Below are 9,750 nucleotides of genomic sequence, written 5' to 3' on the forward strand. Positions count from 1 at the left end.
GTGAAAAAAAAAGAAATAGCCAATTTTGAATAATGAAATGGATATTTTGAATAATGGAATGGACTGCTGCGACCCTTTAGCCACTAATTATAGATAAACCTTATTCCTCATTCGAAAGATGATTACAAAAGGAACAAAATGTATATAGTCAAAATGTTCCGCAACGAATATAAGAAGACCTAAATGTCAAAATACGCGTGAAAATTAAGAAATATCCAATTTTGAATAATGAAATGGATATTTTGAAAAATGGAATGGACTGCGGCGACTCTCTAGCCCCTAATTGTAGATAAACTTTATACTTCATTCGAAAGCTGATTACAAGAGGAACAAAATGTATATAGTCAATATGTTCCGCAACGAATATTAGAAGACCTAAATGCCAAAATACGCGTGAAAATTAAGAAATAGCCAATTTTGAATAATGAAATGGATATTTTGAATAATGGAATGGACTGCTGTGACCCTTTAGCAACTAATTATAGATAAACCTTACACTTCATTCGAAAGCTGATTACAAGAGGAACAACATGTATATAGTCAATATGTTCCGCAACGAATATTAGAAGACCTAAATGCCGAAATACGCGTGAAAATTAAGAAATAGCCAATTTTGAATAATGAAATGGATATTTTGAATAATGGAATGGACTGCTGCGACACTTTAACCCTTAATTATAGATAAATCTTATACCTCATTCGAAAGCTGATTATAACAGGAACAAAATGTATATAGTCAATATGTTCCGCAACGAATATTAGAAGACCTAAATGCCGAAATACGCGTGAAAATTAAGAAAAAGTCAATTTTGAATAATGTAATGATATTTTGAATAATGGAATGGAGTGCGGCGACCCATTAGCCCCTGTTTTAGATAAACCTTATACCTCATTCGAAAGCTGATTACAACAGGAACAAAATGTATATAGTCAATATGTTCAGCAACGAATATTAGAAGACCTAAATGCCAAAATACGCGTGAAAATTAAGAAATAGCCAATTTTGAATAATGAAATGGATATTTTGAATAATGGAATGGAGTGCGGCGACCATTTAGCCCCTAATTATAGATAAACCTTATACCTTATTCGAAAGCTGATTACAAGAGGAACATCATGCTTATAGTCAATATGTTCCGCAACGAATATTAGAAGACCTAAATGCCAAAATACGGGTGAAAATTAAAAAATAGCCAATTTTGAATAATGAAATGGATATTTTGAATAATGGAATGGACTGCGGCGACCCTTCAGCCTCTAATTATAGATAAACCTTATACCTCATTCGAAAGCTGATTACAAGAGGAACAACATGTATATAGTCAATATGTTCAGCAACGAATATTAGAAGACCTAAATGCCAAAATACGCGTGAAAATTAAGAAAAAGTCAATTTTGAATAATGAAAATGATATTTTGAATAATGGAATAGAGTGCGGCGACCCATTAGCCCCTGTTTTAGATAAACCTTATACCTCATTCGAAAGCTGATTACAACAGGAACAAAATGTATATAGTCAATATGTTCAGCAACGAATATTAGAAGACCTAAATGCCAAAATACGCGTGAAAATTAAGAAATAGCCAATTTTGAATAATGAAATGGATATTTTGAATAATGGAATGGAGTGCGGCGACCCTTTAGCCCTAATAATAGATAAACCTTATACCTCATTCGAAAGCTGATTACAAGAGGAACATCATGCTTATAGTCAATATGTTCCGCAACGAATATTAGAAGATCTAAATGCCAAAATACGCGTGAAAATTAAGAAATAGCCAATTTTGAATAATGAAATGGATATTTTGAATAATGGAATGGACTGCGGCGACCCTTCAGCCCCTAATCATTGATAAACCTTATACCTCATTCGAAAGCTGCTTACAAGAGGAACATCATGCTTATAGTCAATATGTTCCGCAACGAATATTAGAAGATCTAAATGCCAAAATGCGCGTGAAAATTAAGAAATAGCCAATTTTGAATAATGAATTGGATATTTTGAATAATGGAATGGAGTGCGGCGACCCTTCAGCCCCTAATTATAGATAAACCTTGTACCTCATTCGAAAGCTGATTACAAGAGGAACAACATGCTTATAATCAATATGTTCCGCAACGAATATTAGAAGACCTAAATGCCAAAATACCCGTGAAAATTAAGAAATAGACAATTTTGAATAATGAAATGGATATTTTGAATAATGGAATGGACTGCGGCGACCCTTTAGCTCCTAATTATAGATAAATTTTATACCTCATTCGAAAGCTGATTACAACAGGAACAAAATGTATATAGTCAATATGTTCCGCAACGAATATTAAAAGATCTAATTCCCAAAATACGCGTGAAAATTAAGAAAATGTCAATTTTGAATAATGAAATGGATATTTTGAATAATGGAATGGAGTGCAGCGACCCTTTAGCCCCTATTTTAGATAAACCTTATACCTCATTCGAAAGCTGATTACAACAGGAACAAAATGTATATAGTCAATATGTTCCGCAACGAATATTAGAAGACCTAATTGCCAGAATACGCGTGAAAATTAAGAAAAAGTCAATTTTGAATAATGAAATGGATATTTTGAATAATGGAATGGACTGGCAGGACCCTTCAGCCCCTAATTATAGATATATTTTATACCTCATTCGAAAGCTGATTACAACAGGAACAAAATGTATATAGTCAATATGTTCTGCAACGAATATTAGATGACCTAATTGCCAAAATACGCGTGAAAATTAAGAAAAAGTCAATTTTGAATAATGAAATGGATATTTTGAATAATGGAATGGACTGCAGCGACTCTTTAGCCCCTATTATAGATAAACCTTATACCTCATTCGAAAGCTGATTACAAGACGAACAAAATGTATATAGTCAATATGTTCCGCAACGAATATTAGAAGACCTAAATGCCGAAATACGCGTGAAAATTAAGAAATAGCCAATTTTGAATAATGAAATGGATATTTTGAATAATGGAATAGACTGTCAGGACCCTTTAGCCCCTATTTTAGATAAACCTTATACCTCATTCGAAAGCTGATTACAAGAGGAACAACATGCATATAATCAATATGTTCCGCAACGAATATAAGAAAACCTTAATACCAAAATACGCGTGAAAATTAAGAAAAAGTCAATTTTGAATAATGAAATGGATATTTTGAATAATGGAATGGAGTGCGACGACCCTTTAGCCCCTATTTTAGATAAACCTCATACCTCATTCGAAAGCTGATTACAAAAGGAACATCATGCTTATATTCAATATGTTCCGCAACGAATATTAGAAGACCTAAATGCCAAAATACCTGTGAAAATTAAGAAATAGCCAATTTTGAATAATGAAATGGATATTTTGAATAATGGAATGGACTGCAGCGACCCTTTAGCCCCTAGTTATAGATAAACCTTATACCTAATTCGAAAGCTGATTACAAGAGGAACAACATGCTTAAAATCAATATGTTCCGCAACGAATATTAGAAGACTTAAATGCCAAAATACGCGTGAAAATTAAGAAATAGCGAATTTTGAATAATGAAATGGATATTTTGAATAATGGAATGGACTGCGGCGACCCTTTAGCCCCTCATTATAGATAAATTTGATACCTCATTCGAAAGCTGAGTACAACAGGAACAAAATGTATATAGTGAATATGTTCCAAAACGAATATTAGAAGACCTAATTGCCTAAATACGCGTGAAAATTAAGAAAAAGTCAATTTTGAATAATGAAATGGATATTTTGAATAATGGAATGGACTGCGGCGACCCTTTAGCCCCTATTATAGATAAACCTTATACCTCATTCGAAAGCTGATTACAAGAGGAACAAAATGTCTATGGTCAATATGTTCCGCAACGAATATTAGAAGACCTAAATGCCAAAATACGCGTGAAAATTAAGAAATAGCCAATTTTGAATACTGAAATGGATATTTTGAATAATGGAATGGACTGCGGCGACACTTTAGCCCCTAATTATAGATCAACGTTATACCTCATTCGAAAACCGATTACAAGAGGAACAAAATGCATATAGTCAATATGTTCCGTAACGAAAATTAGAAGAACTAAATGCCAAAATACGCGTGAAAATTAAGAAATAGACAATTTTGAATAATGAAATGGATATTTTGAATAATGGAATGGACTGGCAGGACCCTTCAGCCCCTAATTATAGATATATTTTATACCTCATTCGAAAGCTGATTACAACAGGAACAAAATGTATATAGTCAATATGTTTTGCAACGAATATAAGAAGACCTAATTGCCAAAATACGCGTGAAAATTAAGAAAAAGTCAATTTTGAATAATGAAATGGATATTTTGAATAAGGGAATGGACTGCGGCGACCCTTTAGCCCCTATTATAGATAAACCTTATGCCTCATTCGAAAGCTGATTACAAGACGAACAAAATGTATATAGTCAATATGTTCCGCAACGAATATTAGAAGACCTAAATGCCGAAATACGCGTGAAAATTAAGAAATAGCCAATTTTGAATAATGAAATGGATATTTTGAATAATGGAATGGACTGGCAGGACAATTTAGCCCCTAATTATAGATAAACCTTATACCTCATTCGAAAGCTGATTACAAGAGGAACAACATGCTTATAATCAATATGTTCCGGAACGAATATTAGAAGACCTAAATGCCAAAATACGAGTGAAAATCAAGAAAAAGTCAATTTTGAATAGTGAAATGGATATTTTGATTAATGGAAAGGACTGCAGCGTACCTTAGCCCCTATTATAGATAAACCTTATACCTCATTCGAAAGCTGATTACAAGAGGAACAACATGCTTATAATCAATATGTTCCGCAACGAATATTAGAAGACCTAAATGCCAAAATACCCGTGAAAATTAAGAAATAGACAATTTTGAATAATGAAATGGATATTTTGAATAATGGAATGGAGTGCAGCGACCCTTTAGCCCCTATTTTAGATAAACCTTATACCTCATTCGAAAGCTTATTACAACAGGAACAAAATGTATATAGTCAATATGTTCCGCAACGAATATTAGAAGACCTAGTTGCCAGAATACGCGTGAAAATTAAGAAAAAGTCAATTTTGAATAATGAAATGGATATTTTGAATAATGGAATGGACTGCAGCGACCCTTTAGCCCCTAATTACAGATAAATCTGATACCTCATTCGAAAGCTGATTACAAGAGGAACAAAATGTATATAGTCAATATGTTCCGCAACGAATATTAGAAGACCTGATTGCCAAAATACGCGTGAAAATTTAGAAAAAGTCAATTTTGAATAATGAAATGGATATTTTGAATAATGGAATGGACTGCGGCGACCCTTTAGCCCCTATTATAGATAAACCTTATACCTCATTCGAAAGCTGATTACAAGAGGAACAAAATGTCTATGGTCAATATGTTCCGCAACGAATATTAGAAGACCTAAATGCCGAAATACGCGTGAAAATTAAGAAATAGCCAATTTTGAATACTGAAATGGATATTTTGAATAATGGAATGGACTGCGGCGACACTTTAGCCCCTAATTATAGATAAACGTTATACCTCATTCGAAAACCGATTACAAGAGGAATAAAATGCATATAGTCAATATGTTCCGTAACGAAAATTAGAAGAACTAAATGCCAAAATACGCGTGAAAATTAAGAAATAGACAATTTTGAATAATGAAATGGATATTTTGAATAATGGAATGGACTGGCAGGACCCTTCAGCCCCTAATTATAGATATATTTTATACCTCATTCGAAAGCTGATTACAACAGGAACAAAATGTATATAGTCAATATGTTTCGCAACGAATATAAGAAGACCTAATTGCCAAAATACGCGTGAAAATTAAGAAAAAGTCAATTTTGAATAATGAAATGGATATTTTGAATAAGGGAATGGACTGCGGCGACCCTTTAGCCCCTATTATAGATAAACCTTATACCTCATTCGAAAGCTGATTACAAGACGAACAAAATGTATATAGTCAATATGTTCCGCAACGAATATTAGAAGACCTAAATGCCGAAATACGCGTGAAAATTAAGAAATAGCCAATTTTGAATAATGAAATGGATATTTTGAATAATGGAATGGACTGGCAGGACAATTTAGCCCCTAATTATAGATAAACCTTATACCTCATTCGAAAGCTGATTACAAGAGGAACAACATGCTTATAATCAATATGTTCCGGAACGAATATTAGAAGACCTAAATGCCAAAATACGAGTGAAAATCAAGAAAAAGTCAATTTTGAATAGTGAAATGGATATTTTGATTAATGGAAAGGACTGCAGCGTACCTTAGCCCCTATTATAGATAAACCTTATACCTCATTCGAAAGCTGATTACAAGAGGAACAACATGCTTATTGTCAATATGTTCCGCAACGAATATAAGAAGACCTTAATGCCAAAATACGCGTGAAAATTAAGAAAAAGTCAATTTTGAATAATGAAATGGATATTTTGAATAATGGAATGGAGTGCGGCGACTCTTTAGCCCCTATTTTAGATAAACCTTATACCTCATTCGAAAGCTGATTACAACAGGCACAAAATGTATATAGTCAATATGTTGTGCAACGAATATTAGAAGACCTAAATGCTAAAATACGCGTGAAAATTAAGAAATAGCCAATTTTGAATAATGAAATGGATATTTTGAATAATGAAATGGAGTGCGGCGACCCTTTAGCCCCTAATTATAGATAAACCTTATACCTCATTCGAAAGCTGTTTACAAGAGGAACATCATGCTTATATTCAATATGTTCCGCAACGATTATTAGAAGACCTAAATGCCAAAATACGTGTGAAAATTAAGAAATAGCCAATTTTGAATAATGAAATGGATATTTTGAATAATGGAATGGACTTCATCGATCCTTTAGCCCCTAATTATAGATAAATCTTATACCTCATTCGAAAGCTAATTACAAGAGGAACAAAATGTATATAGTCAATTTGTTCCGCAACGAATATTAGAAGACCTGCTTGCCAAAATACGCGTGAAAATTTAGAAAAAGTCAATTTTGAATAATGAAATGGATATTTTGAATAATGGAATGGAATGCAGCGACCCTTTAGCCCCTATTATAGATAAACCTTATACCTCATTCGAAAGCTGATTACAAGAGGAACAAAATGTATATAGTCAATATGTTCCGCAACGAATATTAGAAGACCTAAATGCCAAAATACGCGTGAAAATTAAGAAATAGCCAATTTTGAATAATGAAATGGATATTTTGAATAATGGAATGGACTGCGGCGACTCTTTAGCCCCTAATTATAGATAAACGTTATACCTCATTCGAAAGCTGATTACAACAGGAACAAAATGTATATAGTCAATATGTTCCGCAACGAATATTAAAAGACCTAATTGCCAAAATACGCGTGAAAATTAAAAAATAGACAATTTTGAATAATGAAATGGATATTTTGAATAATGGAATGGACTGTCAGGACCCTTCAGCCCCTAGTTATAGATATATATTATACATCAATCGAAAGCTTATTCAAAGAGGAACAAAAGGTATATAGTCAATATGTTCCGCAACGCATATTAGAGGAGTAACAACGGACTTAAATATCGAAATACACCTGAACATTGAGAAATAGCCAATTTTGAATAATGAAATGGGTATTTTGAATAATGGAATGGACTGGCAGGACCCTTCAACCCCTAATTACAGATGTATATTATACCTCAATCGAAAGCTTATTAAAAGAGGAACAAAAGGTATATAGTCAATTTGTTCCGCAACGCATATTAGAGGAGTAACGAAGGACTTAAAGATCGAATTACGCGTGAACATTGAGAAATAGCCAATTTTGAATAATGAAATGGATATTTTGAATAATGGAATGGACTGGCAGGACCCTTCATCCCCTAATTACAGATATATATTGTACCTCAATCAAAAGCGTATCAAAAGAGAAACAAAAGGTATATAGTCAATTTTTTTCCGCAACGCATATTAGAGGAGAAACGAAGGACTTAAAGATCGAATTACGCGTGAACATTGAGAAATAGGCAATTTTGAAGAATGAAATGGATATTTTGAATAATGGAATGGACTGGCAGGACCCTTCGTCCCCTAATTACAGATATATATTATACCGCGATCGAAAGCGTATTAATAGAGGAACAAAATGTTTATAGTCAATATGTTCCGCAACGCATATTAGAGGAGTAACGAAGGACTCAATTATCGAAATACGCGTGAACATTGAGAAAAAGCCAATTTTGAATAATGGAAGGGACTGGCAGGACCGTTAAGCCCCTAATTACACATATATATTATACCTCAATCGAAAGTTTATCAAAAGCGGAACAAAATATATCAAGTCAATATGTTCCGCATCGCATATTACAGGAGAAACGAAGAACTTAAACATCGAAATACGTGTGAACATTGAGAAATAGCCAATTTTGAATAATGAAATGGAAATTTTAAATAATGGAATGGACTGGCAGGACCCTTCAGCCCCTAATTACAAATATATATTATACCTCAATCGAAAGCTTATCAAGAGAGGAACAAAAGGTATATAGTCAATATGTTCCGCAACGGATTTGACAGGAGTAACGAAGGACTTAAATATCGAAATACGCGTCAACATTGAGAAAGAGTCAATTTTGAATAATGAAATGGAAATTTTAAATAATGGAATGGACTGGCAGGACCCTTCAGCCCCTAATTACAAATATATATTATACCTCGATCGAAAGCTTATTAATAGAGGAACAAAATGTATATAGTCAATATGTTCCGCCACATTAGAGGAGTAACGAATGACTTAAATATCGAACTACGCGTGAACATCGAGAAATAGCCAATTTTGAATAATGAAATGGCCATTTTGAATAATGGAATAGACTTGCAGGACCCTTCAGCCCTAATTACAGATATATATTATACCTCGATCGAAAGCTTATTAATAGAGAAACAAAATGGTTATAGTCAATATGTTCCGTAACGCATATTAGAGGAGAAATGAAGGACTTAAATATCGAAATACGCGTGAGCATTGAGAAATAGCCAAATCTGAATAATGAAATGGCAATTTTGAATAATGGAATAGACTTGCAGGACCCTTCAGCCCTAATTACAGATATATATTATACCTCGATCGAAAGCTTATTAATAGAGAAACAAAATGTATATAGTCAATATGTTCCGCAACGCATATTAGAGGAGTAACGGAGGACTTAAATATCGAACTACGCGTGAACATCGAGAAATAGCCAATTTTGAATAATGAAATTGATATTTTGAATAATGGAATGGACTGCTATGACCCTTCAGCCCCTAATTACAGATATATATTATACCTCAATCGAAAGCTTATCAAGAGAGGAACAAAAGGTATATAGTCAATATGTTCCGCAACGGATTTTACAGGAGTAACAAAGGACTTAAATCTCGAAATACGCGTGAACATTGAGAAATATCTTATTTTGAATAATGGAATGGACTTCTGCAACCCTTCAGTCCCTAATCAAGGCAAATTTTTTACACTAAATTAAAGCTTATTAATAGAGGAATAAACTGAGTATAAACGATATGTGCCGCAATGACCATTAGAGGGTTTACGGAGGATCAAATGCCAAAATACGCTTGAAAATTAAGAAATAGCCATTTTTGAATAATGAAATAGATATTTTGAATAATGGAATGGAATTCTGTGACCCTTTAGCCCTTAATTATAG

The sequence above is a fragment of the Mytilus edulis genome, chromosome 7 (genome assembly GCF_963676685.1).
Source record: "Mytilus edulis chromosome 7, xbMytEdul2.2, whole genome shotgun sequence".
NCBI lineage: Eukaryota > Metazoa > Mollusca > Bivalvia > Mytilida > Mytilidae > Mytilus > Mytilus edulis.